This window comes from Dasypus novemcinctus, chromosome 15 (genome assembly GCF_030445035.2).
Source record: "Dasypus novemcinctus isolate mDasNov1 chromosome 15, mDasNov1.1.hap2, whole genome shotgun sequence".
Lineage (NCBI taxonomy): Eukaryota > Metazoa > Chordata > Mammalia > Cingulata > Dasypodidae > Dasypus > Dasypus novemcinctus.
The window spans coordinates 5,381,213-5,397,376 of record NC_080687.1 but is presented as its reverse complement, the minus strand read 5'-3'; the positions used below and the strand labels follow the sequence as shown (position 1 = coordinate 5,397,376).

General features: G+C 45.6%; 1 long non-coding RNA gene across 1 annotated transcript; it reads right to left on the bottom strand.

Annotated features, from left to right (window-relative positions):
- Nucleotides 1-213: 213 nt before the first annotated feature.
- Nucleotides 214-3,011, bottom strand: LOC131273531 (uncharacterized). The gene is made up of 3 exons (XR_009180783.2): nucleotides 2,957-3,011; nucleotides 2,503-2,580; nucleotides 214-483 (listed from the first exon to the last, which is right to left on the bottom strand). It is a non-coding gene; the product is annotated as an uncharacterized lncRNA (long non-coding RNA).
- Nucleotides 3,012-16,164: the final 13,153 nt, after the last annotated feature.

The following is a 16,164-nucleotide window of genomic DNA, read 5'->3' as shown; positions in this document are numbered from 1 at the left end:
GCTGGGATTATTGTTTGGCTGATTACAATGGAGACTCCGAAGTGCAGCATCTGGCAGAGCTTTCCTGACATCCGCACTCCGTTCCCTCTTCCTTTGTGACCTTCTCATGTAGTACGTGACCCTCCGTGACAGAGGGAGGGCTGTGCCATAAATAGCCCAACCCTAGTGACCCTACGGGCTCACCAAGGCAGCCTGTGTCGTAAGCCAAGTTTATCAGAGAATGTGTGTTTTCTGATTACCTATTGCTGCAATAACTTAATTTAAACATATCCTTTTGGGGGACAAAATTCAACCCACTGCAGGTGACGTGCCTGGGACTGGAGGGTCCACTTCCAAAATGTCCCTCCCATCTTGGGCGGGCAATTTGGCTTCGGGTGTCAGGTGGAAGGTGAGCAGGGACTGTCGGCCAAGGGCCTCAGTTCCTTCCCCAATTATCCTCCTCGTGGCTTGGCTTGGGCTTCCTCACGGCAGGACCACTTGGTTCTGAAAGACAGGAAGTGGAAGCTACCAGAATCTTGAGGCTCAGCCTGTAGTGCACGCTCACTCTACTCTCTTTAGGTGGTCACAGCAGCCAGAGCCCACCCAGGTGCAAGGAGGTGGGGCAGGACTGCATTCCTCCAAGGCGGCAACGTCAGAGAATGTGTGGCCAGATTTACTCATATGTGCATGGATGAAACTCAAAATCTTGACTGAATGGTGATTTCTTTGGTTTGGTATCTTTGAGTTCATGGGTGATATGCTAAATGACACTGGTATCAAATAGTTCCGGATTCTAACTATATTTTCCCCAAGATCTATGCAAATTATCCACATACCGATTCCATCATTTACCTCTGATCCCTATTTTTCCTTAAGCGCCAAGATCTTCGACCTCTGGTTTATTATGTATGCTATTCCCACTCCTGCAGCCTGGCTGCCAGCTCCTCTGGGCAGGGCTCCTGGGCTCTCAACTGGATGCAGTGTCCCTTAGGTGCTTCCATAGCCCGTGGAGCCTCCCTTTTAAAACAGTTCCCACAGCACTTTTAAACTGCCTGGCTGCAAGTCTGGCTTCCCCTGTGGACTGTGAGGTCCCATGGGCAGGAGGTCACTCCTGTTCCTTTCGATATCCCCAGCCCAGAGAACTGTGTTTGGATGGTAGATTCTCTATGTGTTTGTTGAGTGGTTGATCCCATCCTGCACTACTGGAATGGTGTAGCATTACCAGACATTTTGCATGTTATTTGATACTATTAAAACCCATCACCCATGTCTCCATCTCTTAAATCAAGATACTGGAGTTTCTGTGGTGTCAAAACTATGAGGGTGGAAGGAAGTGCCAGTAGGGCCCGATGATGTGGTGGTGATGGAAGAGACCAGGTGAACAAAAGCACTGTTATCTTTGTTCATCAGATATGGGTGAAAGGAGCAGTGGTTACTAGCAGTAACAGCAATGGTAAAAGTGAATTTAGTCACGCCCAACTAGAGGCACAGAAAATAAACAGATTAATAGGCAGAGACGGGCTCCTGTAAGATGTTAGCTATGGTAAAGGGTCTAGAACAACACAGCGAGGGGTTAGCACTTCATTTAGGAGTAAAGGTGGCTAATGCAGGTTTCCAAGCAAGGAGATAGCTCTGACAACTGTGGGAAGATGGACTAGGGAGTGGAAATCACTGGACAGGTTGTTGCTCATTGGCTATCACAGGGGTCCAGGCAGGAATTGGTGCTGAGTTAGGTTAGAGCCAGAAGAGATGGAGAGGAGAGGGGAAGTGGATGAGGAAACTTAGCAGTAGAATTGACAGCAATGGATTGGACAGATGCAGTGTGGGAGAGAGAGGAATCCAATGTCTTGAAAACTGAGAGTCTGGACTATGGTGGTAATGGTATCCAAAATGGAGATGCAGGTTTTGCAGGGAAGATCATTATTTTAGTTCAGCACATGTTTGCATTTGTGTGGCTGTGAAGACTCAGTAAGAATTGGGCCATGGGCAATTGAAAGTGCCAGGAAAGGTCAGAGTCAAAGTTATAGTTTTGAAGAGTTGCTGTGTAAAGGCAAGAGAGTAAAGCTTGGGGAGCACATATACTGCTAAGGGAAAGGGACAGAGAGATGAGGACCAAGGCTAGAAGACTAGAACCTTGGAGAAGCCATCCTATGAGCAAAAGAGGACAGCAGGGTTGGAGAGAGAAGAGTCAGAGTGGCAGAAGAAGAGTGAGGCAAGTCCATGCCATCCCTGAGGAGACAAAGCCCAGCGATGCTGGGAACCTGAGTAGCAAAACTGTGTGTCCTATGCTGGAAACGATGATGAAATACAGCAATCTACTCCAGAACCTAAAGCCATTGGACTTTTGTGACCATCTGGGTGGACCACAGTTTTCCCCAAGGCCACAGCAGAGATCTCACTGATGAGCTGGGATGTGTTGGGTTGCAAAGAAACAGATGCCCACCTAATCCATAAAGGCATGGATTGTCTACTAAACCTGCAGCCCAGAGTCCATAGCCCATGATGCTCCCAATGACATTTTACCTTTCTGCTCTGCCATCCTCAGTGTGTCAACTGTGATTCTTCTCAGACTCAGAAAAGTGGCTCCTGCACCTTCACATCCTCAAGAAGGAAAGACAATTGGGGTAGAATTAGTTTTCCTATGTCCTTTGCACCACTTAGCAGGCAGAAACACCTTTCCTAAAGGCCCCAGTGAATTTTCCTTTGCAGCTTATTGCTAGGCCTATGTCACCTGCCAAGCCACAGGCCACTCTCTGGCAAGGGACAATGGGATCACCTTGTGGTCTGAGAGTTAGACCAGTCTTGAGTGATCCTGGGCCCACCACAGTGCCATCTGGGCTACTGTTAGTGGAGCAGGGTGGTGAAGCATTTCAGTGTTTATCTATCAGTCAAGACTCTGTCTACTAGAGTGGGAGTAAAGCTGGATTCTGTGTTTTGAGAAAGAAAAAAAAAAAAAATAACAGAGGCATAGGCCAACCATGTACTTGATCCTGGACAAATGACCCATTCAAGCAGAAGATATTATGAACATAAAGATGTACAAAAAGAGCCTTTGTAAGGTAACTGCAGCCTCCCTGAGTTGCCAGGGCAGCCTGAGTACAGCTGAGAGGAAGCACTTGCTCGATTTCTTATTAACATTCTAAGTTCTGTGTAACTAAGAGGACACAGTTCCACGTGTGCCTATGACCATGTCTCACCCTGCCCGGCATGCAGGTTTCATGGCCTTAACTCCACCCCACTGAATTCCACCTAAGAGGCCCCTATTACCTGCAGAAGTACAGAGAACAGGACTTCTGCAGCCAAGGCCATTTGCTCTGCTCTCTGCCCCCAGCACAGAAGCAACACGCCTCTCCTGTGCCTCACCTCTGCTCCCGTCTTTCACCCTCTGAAACAGCTCTTCCTAGTACTAATGTATCAGTCAGGGTTCTCTAGGGAACAGAATCAACAGGAAATATCTGTAAATAGTGTTAGATTTGATAAAATTCTCTCACATGACCATGGGGATGCACAAGTTCAGATTCTGCAGGTGGGCTGCAAACCAGGGGCTCTGAAGAAGGTCCTTGATGCGTTTCCAGGAACGCATTCTGAATTCAAGCTGGAAAATTCTCTCTGAATGCTAAAATCACATCTCCTTTTAAGGCCTTCAACTGAGTGGATAAAGCCTCACTCACGGCCATCTCCCTGGTTGATCACAGATGAAATCAGCCATCTGTGCAGTAAACTCACTGATGACCAAAGTCCATAAATGTTCTTGTATCACAGTTAGCCCAGCGCTTGCTTGGCCAACAACCGGGCACAATTACCTGGCCGAGTTGACACCTTAGCCTGACCATCACAACCAACAATATCGATTCTTGATGCGGGCCTTGGGTTCTAAAATCAGAGTAGGTGATGCCTCTCAGTCAGTTCCTTTTCAGTCTCGCCAGGCCGCTGAGGTCCATCCCTGGCCCGAGGCCACATGTTTGATTCCAATCTAGAGCCTGAGCAAGTGCCAGTGAGCGTGGGCTACCCAGTTTCTCCTGTCCTCGATGACAAGTGCAAGATGAGCCAGGCGGCAAGATGGAAAAGAGAAATATAGCTCCACAGGTCTCAGCCCTGGCTCACACAGCTCCTTATCCTAGGAATAGTCCTTTCACAGTAATGAGAATTAAAGCCTGTTAAAACCTAAATAGCTGGGAAATGCAGAATTTTGCCCTGATCAGCCATTAATACGTTAGCACAAGTCAGTTGTCAAATAACAGTCGTTTAGCTAAGGTAGAGAAAGAGAAGGTGGGAAAGCAGAGTTCGCAAGCGCCTCCTGTTTGGCAGGTGAGCATAGCCTGAGACTGGGAAGGGGTGGGCAGGAGCCCAGGGGACACTGCTCCTTGAGGTCAAAGGTCAGCCCTGGGACAATCTCCCGCTCCCTCTTCTGAAGCCCGCGACTGACAGCTCCCTCCGGGCGTTTATGGAGGTCCCCTTGGCCTGCTGCTTATTTGCTGCTGTGATTTATCAGCCCCATGAGAGTAAGTACCATGAGCACAATCCACAGGCGACTCCTCCTCGTTCTCCACAGCGCGTGGCGTCACCCGTCACCACGCTGCTCCAGAGCTGCCCGGGGACTGACTAAGAAATTAGGTTAGAGAGCGCCACTCTCCATCAACTCCCATTCGCTTTGCTATATTCCTTCTACCATCTCCTTAGCATCGACTTTAAAGGAAACCCCAGAGGTGTTTTCTACCATGGGACATTGATAGAAACAATTTTTTCCCATTCCTGGACAATCGCGCGTGTGTGAGCACACACGACCTGTGTGGAAATAGCCTCGGCTTCCTCTGCTCCTTTCTTGGACGCATGGTAATACTCACAAAGTAGAGGCAGCAGGTGAAGCGGCAGTGCCCACACGCAGCCCACGTGCGGCGTCCACGCGGGGAACCTGCAGCCCGGGCCAGCAGCGCCCTGCGGGGACGGCCCCGCCACCTGTCCGGGATGCCGGCCAGCTTGCTGGTCCTGACACCCGAGGCCGCAGAGCGGAAAACGGGGGCAGTCTCAGGCAGCGCCTCCAGCTGAGGGCGGAGGATGTATTTTCAGAATAATATCAAGACAAAAGTCCTCAAATCCTCTTTGGGACCAAGATTTGACTTCCGGTTGTTCCTCAGACACTCTGGAGAACGCGATGCCCTCGAGCCCGAGCTGTTCTCCCTGCAGCTCCTCTCCCTGCGACTGAGGCCGCCAAACCACGATCCCGGGGCGGAGAAGCTCCTCCAGGCCTGACGCCTTTCGCGTAAGAGGCAGTTGTTTCTCCTCAGGGAACAGTAAACCTGCACTTCCCTCCAATCCTAGCGAGGGGTAAGGAGTGGGATTTCAGGTATCTGCTTGCCCACCGACCTTCCACAGTACTTTCATAGTCTCAGAAGAGTCTTCAGAATTTTTACAAATCCCAGAATTTCTGTCTAGGTAGACCCGAAGGAGATGTTCTATCATTTGGGAATTTCAGAACTCGGGTCAGATTTGGTCTGCGTTCTGACTGGTTGCCTCCTGACTCCACTCAACCTAATTTCCAAGAATTTAGGATTAGAATTGATTAAAGTGGCAATATGGGTACAGATATGGATATAATAAAATGTATGAGAAAAGGCTTGCCTGGTAAAATGGCCTTCCCTACTCTACGCTAATGGGGTGTAATAAAACATGGAAATCGACTAGGGGATGAGAAGCCTTTTTTTTTTTGTCTTTTTCTTTTTTTTTAAAAGGTGCAGCAATTGCAAGGATAGGAAAAAAAGCCTCAATCCTCAAAAAGGTCCTTTGCCCTTGGCAAATTTTATAAACAAAATGCTGCTCTGCTTTGAAACAGGATTTCTAGCCCAAACACCTATTTTTCACAAGTCTAGTCTCAGTGGCTTTTAGCTCAGTGCTAGGGAATTTTATACCCTAGAGTAATCCAAATTTTCCACCCCTTGGGACCAAGAGATTTAGATATTTGGGAACCATATGGTGTCCTAATCTAGTCAATAAAATAGAGGAACTGGTGTGACTTTTAACTTAATCCCTGCACAAATTTTCCTTTCTGATTATGATACTTCAGTTGAATAAACTGTAATAATTTTTCCACTGAGTTCTGCATTGCATGAGTGTTCTATTCCACTCCATAGGGGTTTCTTTGATGTAAGCAATTTTGTTTTTAAATTCCAGTCCAGGGTATAACATTAGCAATGTCAGTGAAGGGTTAAGAGGAAACTATATTATCGAAAACAAATTGTTCTCTTTTCCTTTTACGGATATGAATTAGATATCTATTGCTTGTCGCTACTAAAATCTATTTTTAGCAAAGCACAACTCACAACTGTAGAGGATGGCAGAGTTTGGTTTCAGACTGATCTTTCTAATTTCCTGCTCTAAGCACTGATTGATTTCTCTTGGCACAGAATTAGACATGCAAGAAATTTTTACTTGGGTGTTAATTAGAATCTTTACCTTGAGTATGATTCTGGCAGTATTCATGTAACCCTTTTCTAATGGAAAAAAAAAAAAACCAGTGAGCTCCCACACTTATGAAATATGACCTAGAGACAAATGGGCACGTGTGGGAGAAGGAAGTAGGAAAGGTTAGCAGGAGGGGCCTTGGACAGAGCAAAGAGAGGGTAGGGAGTAAAGGGGAAAGAGACATCATTTCTGGTCCAGCCTGGGCATCTGAACCTGTGATTTAATTACCCTTCTCCTACACGTGCTCCCAGAAGTGACTGAAGTGATCAAATGGGGAGGAAGTGCCAGTGGACTCTGGGGACAATGGGAAGGTGCTATCCCTCAGAAACATTGAGGAACTGGTGCAAGATGTGGGGCATGAAACTGGAGGGAGAGAAGGCCCAGTAGTCTGGGGGTTTGACTCCTGCAGGGGAAACCACTACCAGACTCAGTGAAGGCACTCCTGGCCAGGTCCAGACTCCCAACCTCTGGTTGGAACAAGGTGAACTGGAGAAAAGGATGAACCAGTGTAGAAGAGATGGCAAATCTGAACCTAAAAAAAAGAGAAATGTGCCAGATGCTGAACCCTATCAAAATTACATGTATCATCTAATCATCTCCAAAAAATCAGTCTTCACATAGGTATTTTGACTATCCATGTTTAAAGATTGGGAGAAACCAAGTCCTAGAGAGGCCAAGTAGCACATCTTCTAGTCTATCAGGAGATGATATGATTATTTTCCTGGACAAATAGAATCAACCAACAATAATAGATCTATCATATGTCCTGTAATAAGTAACCTGTTAGAAAATATCATGGAGAAAAGAGTCCCTTAACAATAACAATAGAAAGACAAAATATTTAAAAATAAAGTTAATAAGAATATGCAGGATTTACAGAGAAAGTACACAATTTTACTGAAGGACATTAAGAATCCCATAAATAAACAGGGAGAAATAGCATATTCCTAAATATGAACACTTAGAGTGGCAATATCTATTTTCCTTGCCTAATTAGTCTATAAATTTAAATTAAATATACTATCAGTTTCTAAACAGGATTTTGGGGGAGGAGGGCAGGATGAGCAAAATTATTGATTATATTTTATTTTTATTACAGAAATAATGTACAGATATGTACTATAACTTATATTATTTATTTTGTATCTAAGAATACAAAAATTAATTTTATTTTTATAAAAATTAATTCATAACAGACCCTTTGTACTAACCAGTTTATAAGAATCTGGATACATTTTGTGTAATCTTCATCATGAGGAGGAGAGGAAATTTTTTCCCACTGAAATTCCTCTCAGAGAAAGCACAGTCCTTGCATTTTATTAGTTTTTAAATACTCACCTAGCTTGCCATGGAGCATGTTCACTGCGCTAATCTCATGAGGGCTTTTTATTTTTAAGCCTGAAGTAAACAGAAATTGGAGAAAGAAGACAAATAAGGGGAAGTGGGAAAGCATTTGGCATCAGAGAGGATCCCACTAATAACCAAACTCATCTGGAGGAAAGAATGAAAGCCCCGAGCTTCACGCCGGGTGGCTCAAGGGCTCAAAATGCAGGTCTAGGGTCTGGACGCAGAAGGACGGGAGGACGTATGCTTTTGGGAATTCCCAGAAAGCCTAGAAAGGGGTTTGGGATTTTAGTGGCACTGGATAATTAGCTAGTTCTCCAACGGCATGATAGCTTAGCCTGAGTTTTGTAATCTTAACTTTTTTTTTTTGGCATGTCAAGATAATAGCCTTTAACTTGAAAAGTCTAAGCCATCAAGAGAAAAATGATCCTACGGGAAATAGTTCCTACGGTGACACTTTCCAGCCTCATACATTCCTGGATACATTTTCCATTTCCCAGGTAAAGATTTAACTGACTACCCCATGCCTTCTTCCACTTCTTCATATTTCTCCATATTTACCTGTGTTTTACACTTGGTTTGTTGAGGGCCACAGTGCTTTGCTTTGTTTTCTCAAATTGAAGCCAGAGCCCTAGTTCTTGGTACCGGCAGTTTGATGCCGTAAGTGGCCTCATATTTGTGTGTCCTCCTGTTAAGATTCTGGACCAGCTGTAGTTTGCCAAGGTCTGCCAGGCACACCCCAGTTGGTTACTTTATGAGAATGTAAACTCTAAGGTTAGACACCATTCATTTGAGAATAATTAACTATCTAGGTGATCAATTATCCATAACCTTCACTTATTGGTGGGATTTGAGAGGCACCATTTTGTTTCCCACAGGTTAATTGGGACTTTCATTTGTAAAATCTTTCATGGTTAGTTTGGGAATTAATCAGACTTGAAGGTCACTTTGCACTTATCTTTGCTGACACAATAGATTGTTTGATTACTTGAAGATGCTCAAAGACCTAGAGAGGTTTATAAATACCGGGCAAACTGAAGAAGATAATAATGGCAATGAAGGTACAATTCCTGTAGGGAAAAAAAAAACAGTCATACATTTTTGATAAGATAACAAAATCCAAATGTTTTTTCACTAATGAGAAAGAGCCAGTGTCAGAGAAAAATGTTTGAAAGAGGTCAACCCTGAATTGGCAGGGTAGTCTCTTAAGCAGAGAATGGGCTACATTAAACTTATAAATAGCCTCCTCGCCCTCTGTTTTTCCAAGGTTGCACAGAGATTGCCTATAAGAAAAAACTCACACATTTCCCCACGGAACCAGGAGCAGCCAGGGGCCTCTGGGGTCTCCTTTCTCGAGTCCCTGTGTGCTTGGAGGAAGTGATTGGGGTCTGGGTGCCACGGGTGCCAGGGTGAACACAGCTGTGGCCACTTACATCCCTACGTTTATTTTTGCATTCATTTCTTCCTGGCCTATTTGCTGAGCACCTAGTACTGTGTGTCCAGGACCAAGTAAGGTACAGGGGACATGGCAGAGGTCAAGGAGGCTCTGGAGGCCATGGTACCTGCTGGAGCAGAGCTAAGAGTCTATGCAGAAGACAGGTCCTTGTAAGTGGGCAGATGAATAGCCAGAAGCACTCAGTTTGCAGTAAGGGGCAGGAAGGACATAAAGAGGACTCTGAAGTAAAGAATAAATTGGTGGGGGGAGGGCCAGGGAAAGCCTCTCAGAGGAAGTGACATTTAAGCCAAGACCTGAAGGATTAGAAAGAGAGCCAGCTTCTCTTCTAACAGATTTCAGTAGCTGCACTCTTTTTTAACTGAAGTGGTCAGTGAAATACCACCGGAAAGAAGAAACGCCGAGTTCCTCTGATGGCAGCTGGTTGGAGACCTGGCCCATTTCTTACCCTCCCTCAATCCCCAGGAGGCCCTAGCTGTTCTCAGGCTCTTCCCAGTGCCAGGCTTAAAAACAGCTTCCCTGGGCAGGGCCGAAGGGAAATCGTTTCCACTCAGCTTCAATCACACGCAAGGATGTTTGCCTTGCCTGCGTACAGCCCTCTCACAGATCTCGGTACTTCCCCTTTGTGTCCTCAAATTTCAGACACACAAAACCCCACAAACCAGGTATCGGCTATGTTCTTTATCTAAAGCTGCAGTGATCTGTACCAAAGCTAGAATGCTGGGGGTGCTGGAATCAATACTAGATCATTAATGATGACCACGTCTGCCTCTCAGTCGTAGCTAAAGATAGTTAGCCTTGATTAAATACTTGGACATCTCACGAGCTTTTCTATCACCACACCTTGTATGCATTCATTCTTACTCTATACCACATGAGATAAATAGAGGCAGTATTACCGCTGAAAGAATTCATTCCACTGAAAAAACTTTGAGGACTGTAATGCTTCAAGAAAGTACAGTACTTAAGTTAGGCTGCTTGTGGCTATTGTTGTTAGCTATGGCGGGGTGGGAATCCAAGCATAACTGAGAGCCTAATTTAATCAACTCTGTCCCACTCTGGTGTGGGAAGCAGTATTTGCATATGTGAAATATTTGGCCATTCAGTACTAAAATGTAAAGAAAAATTTCCGGGAAACTTCCAGATTTTTCTCATAGAATCCAGGCAAATTATATTTTATTTGGACTGAACATTTTTTAAAGTCATGAACGACTCAACTCCATCAACTGTCAAGATAACTAAGTCTGCATAAATTTTCTCTTTAGGATTCCTGGAATTTAAATAAGACAGAGTGCTTTGGTAAATCTATTATAAGAAGATCATAGACGCATCATCTTTCAAATGTCATTAAAGAGCTAATGTTCCCCTGGTAAAATCCAAATAAATGTAAGCTATTTCCAGCTTTGATCTCTGGTTTAATTTTACTAGACCTCCATTTTAATGGCCCGTGCCTAGCATTTTAAGGACAAGTTGCAAGTCACTCTATGCAAATGTACAACATAAAAGAAGACACGCTGTATTGACTTGCCGTTCTACTTAGTAAGGGTTGAAGGGAAGGTGGGTTGGTATAGAGAGCAGTGGAAGAAGAAAACAGACCTCCAGTAAAGGGCGATGCCAAGGGCATAGATTTATCCCACTTCTTCTCTGGGTTTATAGTTTATCTCGCCTTCTAGTCAATTAAACTCAACAGTTAGAGAAGTCAGAGTATCTGCGCTCCTATCCTGACTTTACCATTAAAAAGCTCCGGGACCTTGGGCAAATTTCCTCAATTTCTGTAAGCCTTGGTTTTATCACCTGTAAGATGGTTTTTTCACCAGAGTTTCTGTGAGAATTAAACCACCTAATTCTACATAAAGCACTTAGCACCACATAGTAAGCTTTTAAGTAATGCTTGATATTATTAGAAAACAAACAGTTACTGAGGGTGCTCATGTCCCAGCCACTAAGGGAGGTTTTTCCTTTTCAAGGAGCTAAGCAATTTCGCGGCTTCTGGACCACCACGCGGCAGGATGAGTCAGCAGAGGAGAGAGCTAACCTGTGCCAGAACCCTGCTGGGAGAGTCACGCCTTTCGGGGGCGCTGGGATCTGGGCAGTTAGACCCCTGGGGGTTCTTGCCTCTGAGGGACCAGACCACCTCCCCTGGCTTCTGGGTTGACAGCTCCTGGACTGGCCACATTCTCTTCCCACGGGGCGGGCTCCCACTTCTTCCACCTGGGCTTTGCTCTTCTCTAGACTCTCAGATGCTTTCCTTGGGGCTAATTAACCACTTCTCTCATGGCCTGGGTGTGTCAGGAGACAAACTGACACAGGGGTGTGGACAGCAGCTTTTCTCCTTCCCATTGGTTCTCTCCTACCCCTTTCTTGGAAAGTCACAGTTTGCCAGGTTGGCTGAGACAAGGCACCTGGATTAGTTGACTTAAACAACTAACATTAGCCTCACAGTTCTGGAGGCCAGAAGTCTTGAGCCAAAGTGTGGGCAAGGCCATGCTCCCTTGAGAAGGGGGAAACTGCCCCACGCCGCTTCCCAGGTTCCAGGCAATCCGGGGTGTCCCCTCACTCATGGTAGCACAGCTCAGCCTCTAGCCTGCGGTGTGAACGGCTTGCTCTCTTCCTCTCTGTATCTCTATCTAAACTTCCTCCCCTATAAGGACACTAGCCATCTTGGATTAAGACCCACCCTGGTCCTTTGAAGACTAGTAACGTCTTCAAAGCGCCTATGAATGACTAAGGTCACATTCACAGGACAGTGTTGGGATCTGAGCATGTCTATTTGGAGGACAAGTTCAACCCCAGCAGAGGGAGCATCTCATGAGCATTTGCTTGAAAGCCTCAGTCATTCTGAGGGTTCCAGGATGGTTGTGAGCAGCCAGGGCCCTGTGCTTTACAGTGTGGAGATGGTCTTTCTTCAAGGTTCTGAAAAGCAGCCGCCCATCTCATGTGCTTGCACTCATCTCAGTGAACGGCCCTCACAGATGACTTTCAGAGGTTTGACCAAGCTGATGGTGGCGACTGCATGGTGATTAAAACCCGGTCACCCTTCCCGCTCATCGCAGTGCTGCCCTGGAAAACCCAGGAGCTCAGTGGGACCCCCCGGGGAGCTGGCAGCTTCCTGGTCCTCTCTGGCCTTGACTCCTAGGACAGGGAGCCCACCTGCCTCATCTCTTGCAGCATTCCCCTTTTTCTTCTTTGTGCCAACACAGACATGGAAATCACCTCTTTTTTCCACAAAAAGATTATACTCACTCAAGATATTTTGTGTATAGCGATTTTACTGATAATTTAAGGACACAAAGATTGTCTGTGCTATAGAAATGCAAACAATCTAAGTCAAACATAAGTCTTGCCTGTTCTCAAAATATTTCCTGGCCCTTTCCACTAACTTGGGCTCCAGGGTACTGACATATTACTCAGCACTTGTTCTCTACTTTCCTTGCCCTTCCTCTTTCCCTCCCCTCAGGTATTTCCTAAACAACAACAAAAAATACCGACTACTCATGCCACTGGTTGTTCAGATTGGTGTAACTTTCTCCAACCCTGCCAACAAACCCAGTGTTCAGCCCTTTGCACATTTAAGTCTCTAGCTATTGTGTGTTGATAAACCATAGATCATCTATACAAGGTGGGGAAATGAGTAATACAGAGATTTATTTCTCTTCTGATATGAATTATGTCACCCTTCCTTTTGAAAGTGGAAGCAGCTACAGCCAGCTTGGGTTTTAAATATCATTCCCCTCTACACTTTGTAATAAGTTGACACCATTAGACTTGAATCTTGAATCTCAAGGATAAATTAATTCATTTATTGATTTTATAGTTTGGTATCTACAGAATGGGAGAGTTGGACAAAACCCATATTTATTCCCCAAGGAATGGGAGCTCAGTGAGTGCTCTTCTCTTTCTGGTTGACATGCCATATTCATGCTGGATCCCCACATACCGGATTCCCGACCTGGAGTGGGTTGTATATCCTCCTGGAGCTTTGATATCCTCATCAGGGAGAAGGATAAGAGCCCCGAGCACTGTCGTGTGGGGCGAGTGAAGTGTTATATCACAGCCCCGTGGTGTAGATGGTCCACCCATGATGAGATGAATAACTCAAAGGTCTTCAGAGTCATGCAGGCAAGGCAGCCTGGCTGCTCACCCGTGGTGGCTCTCGGCCTCTGAAACACAAACAGCTGTGTCTACAGCGTAGATATCAGCAGGAGATCTTTGGGAATCTTCTGGCCCAAGCTCCCCACTCTTTCAGCAGAACCCACAACTCCCTTGGGTAAAAAGAGATGCAGTTACATGGGACATTCCGTTCACCTAGGAGCAAGCTGCTTCTCACAGACTTCTGCCACTCAGACACTTCAGAACAGCTCTCCTTCCTCGGCTACCTGAGCCCCTCACATTGACTCAGTTCTTCTGAAACAGACCCACACAACCAAGAAAGTCTCCCCAATACTCTTTACAGCCCTCGCTCCACCACAGGGTGCAGCGACTCTTTCTAAAACACTACTCCTTCTTTAACCATTGTTTCCTAATTCCCACCCGCCCAGTGAGGAAGCATCCTCCTTCTCACCAACCCCAACTCAAGCATGGGTGGCGTGTTATCCTAAGAAGGTTCGAAGTAAACTCTAGGGGCCTGGCTTGCAGTTCCTCCTTTGAGGCTATGCCCTATTAGGTTACAGCCCAGAATCCCTGATCTAGCTAAAAAGAATTATATAATCTTTCATTAATTTACTGGGAAAATGTACCAGCAGAGCTCATTAATTTCTAAATTTAAATTCACAGAGGAGCAAATTTAAGGCGCAGTTTGTCCATGAATTTCTAATGACCTCTATTGCTTATTTCAGCAGAGAAGTTGGGTCAGGTGGCAAGTAAGCATCTTTGTAGAAACAACAGGATTTGCATGTGATTCCAACTAGAAGTTCTCAAGATAGAAAATGCCTTGAATATAAGAACTTGAGTCCTGCAGAAATTAGATATGGGCTTGCCTGGTAGCCTAATCCAAGTCAGCATTCTGGACCTCTGTCCCCAGAAAGACGAAAGCTGAGTCCAAGACCCACTGTCTCCTTGCTAGATGATGCTCGAGGGCAAGGACGATACCTCCTTCTGTCGTTCATCTCCTGAGCCTCACACTGTGCCTGAACCATTATAGAGCCGGAGAGATGTTTGTTAAGAAGTGAAAACATGCAGTCTTTCTCATGTTTGAGCCTCAGGCCCATCTTGTGACATGTTTGGTCCTTTGTACTAACCGAAACATTATATAGATAATGATGAAATACCTTATTTTCTTCATGCAGTGTACACATGGGTTAAAATTATGTGGGTGCATATCCTTTATGTATATATCCTATATATCCTTTATTTATACATATTCTCTACATATTATATTTTCCTTAATAAATTGGTTGTACATCAGATTATTTTCAGTGACTAATGAAGACTAAAATGCTGTGACATTTTTAATAGAGGCTTATCTAATGTGAAGATTCAGCCTCAATTTAGCTTTTTTGCATACATAATAAAATAGATTATATCACCTATCACAATACTTAGCATAGAGTAGGCATTCAATAAACACTCTTGGAATTGTAATAAGTTAAAATAGAAACAAAATTTTAAAAAATAAAGTGTGAAACTCCTAAGATAAGGGAGATCAAATGTCTGAAGAACAAGACAAATATATGGTTCCCTAATCGTTAAAGTGGCAATTCTAACAATGTCTATGATTTTGTACCTTACAGTTTATGCCGTGAGTTTATTAAATAACTTTTTTTTTTTTAGTTTGGATATTGTTTGTTCAGGGATGCAAAAATGAAATGTTGGACTCTTCCCCAAATTTACTTTGTCTTGTCAGTTGAGGTTGGGACTCCAATGAAGAGGAAAAGCCTCATGAACCAAAAAAAGTCATTTTATTTGGCCAAAAGGTGGCAAGTCATGTCATGTGGAGGGAAAAATTGTATTTGGTGAGGATGCTATGATTTATTTTACTGCTTTCCTGGTTTCACAAATATGACCAGGGCCCTTTTTCATTATTTCTTTGGAACATATCTACCGAGCTCTCTCCGTAGATTTAAGAACGTTTTCAGCCAAGTGACGGGTGATCAGTCCCCCCGGGGATTATTAAATAATACTCAAAGATGCAGGAGGCGGGTCCTTATCACGAGGACTCCTGCTGCAAACGGGGGGTCTGGGGGGGTTATGCTGGGGGGTACGATAAGAGCGAGCTGGGCTGCCAGCCCCCTCATAAACAGAAGTTCCCGACGCCGTTGTCGCGGGCAGAACACTGAGCTAACTGGCTTGGTGCAGTGGTTAAGGGCACACGGCTGGCTGAGATGATGGGTTTTAATCTCTCTGCACTTTCCAGCATGTGACCTTAAGAAAGTTACTTAATCATGCTCGGGTTCACTTTTCTAATTTGTGAAATGGGAATAATAAGAGCCTGCTTCATAGGGCTCTTGGTGGGAATTAAATGAAGGCGCTCAGGGACTCCCCGTGGAAATGGCCTTGTCAGGAGGTCAGCGAGCCTGCCCCAAGCCCCAAGCATGTCTCTGACCTTGGAGCTGGGTTCAGGAAGAAGTTTCCTGGGGAAAACGAGGGCTGCAGAGCAGTGGGCTGTGGGAATTGTAGGGGGAGAGGAGCGGCAAGGCAGAGGGCACGTCGAGGGGCGCCTGCTTCCCTGCATCCCCTCTCAGTCCATCCCACAGTCCTCAGACACAGGGCCTGCCCCTGGCCCCCTCTCCACGCACCGCACCAGGCACCTCGACAGCAGCTGCACCTGAGGCCCAGCGGCCCCGGCCCCGGCCCCGGCCTGAGAGTGAAAGCCCAGGCGCCCCGTCCGCGGCGACGACTCCTGGGATTGCGCTGGGGCCACCAGGCCAGCGTGGACCCCGTGGAACTCCCATGGGCCTGCGTGCCAGGGGCCCGGCTCCCATCCTCTGGCC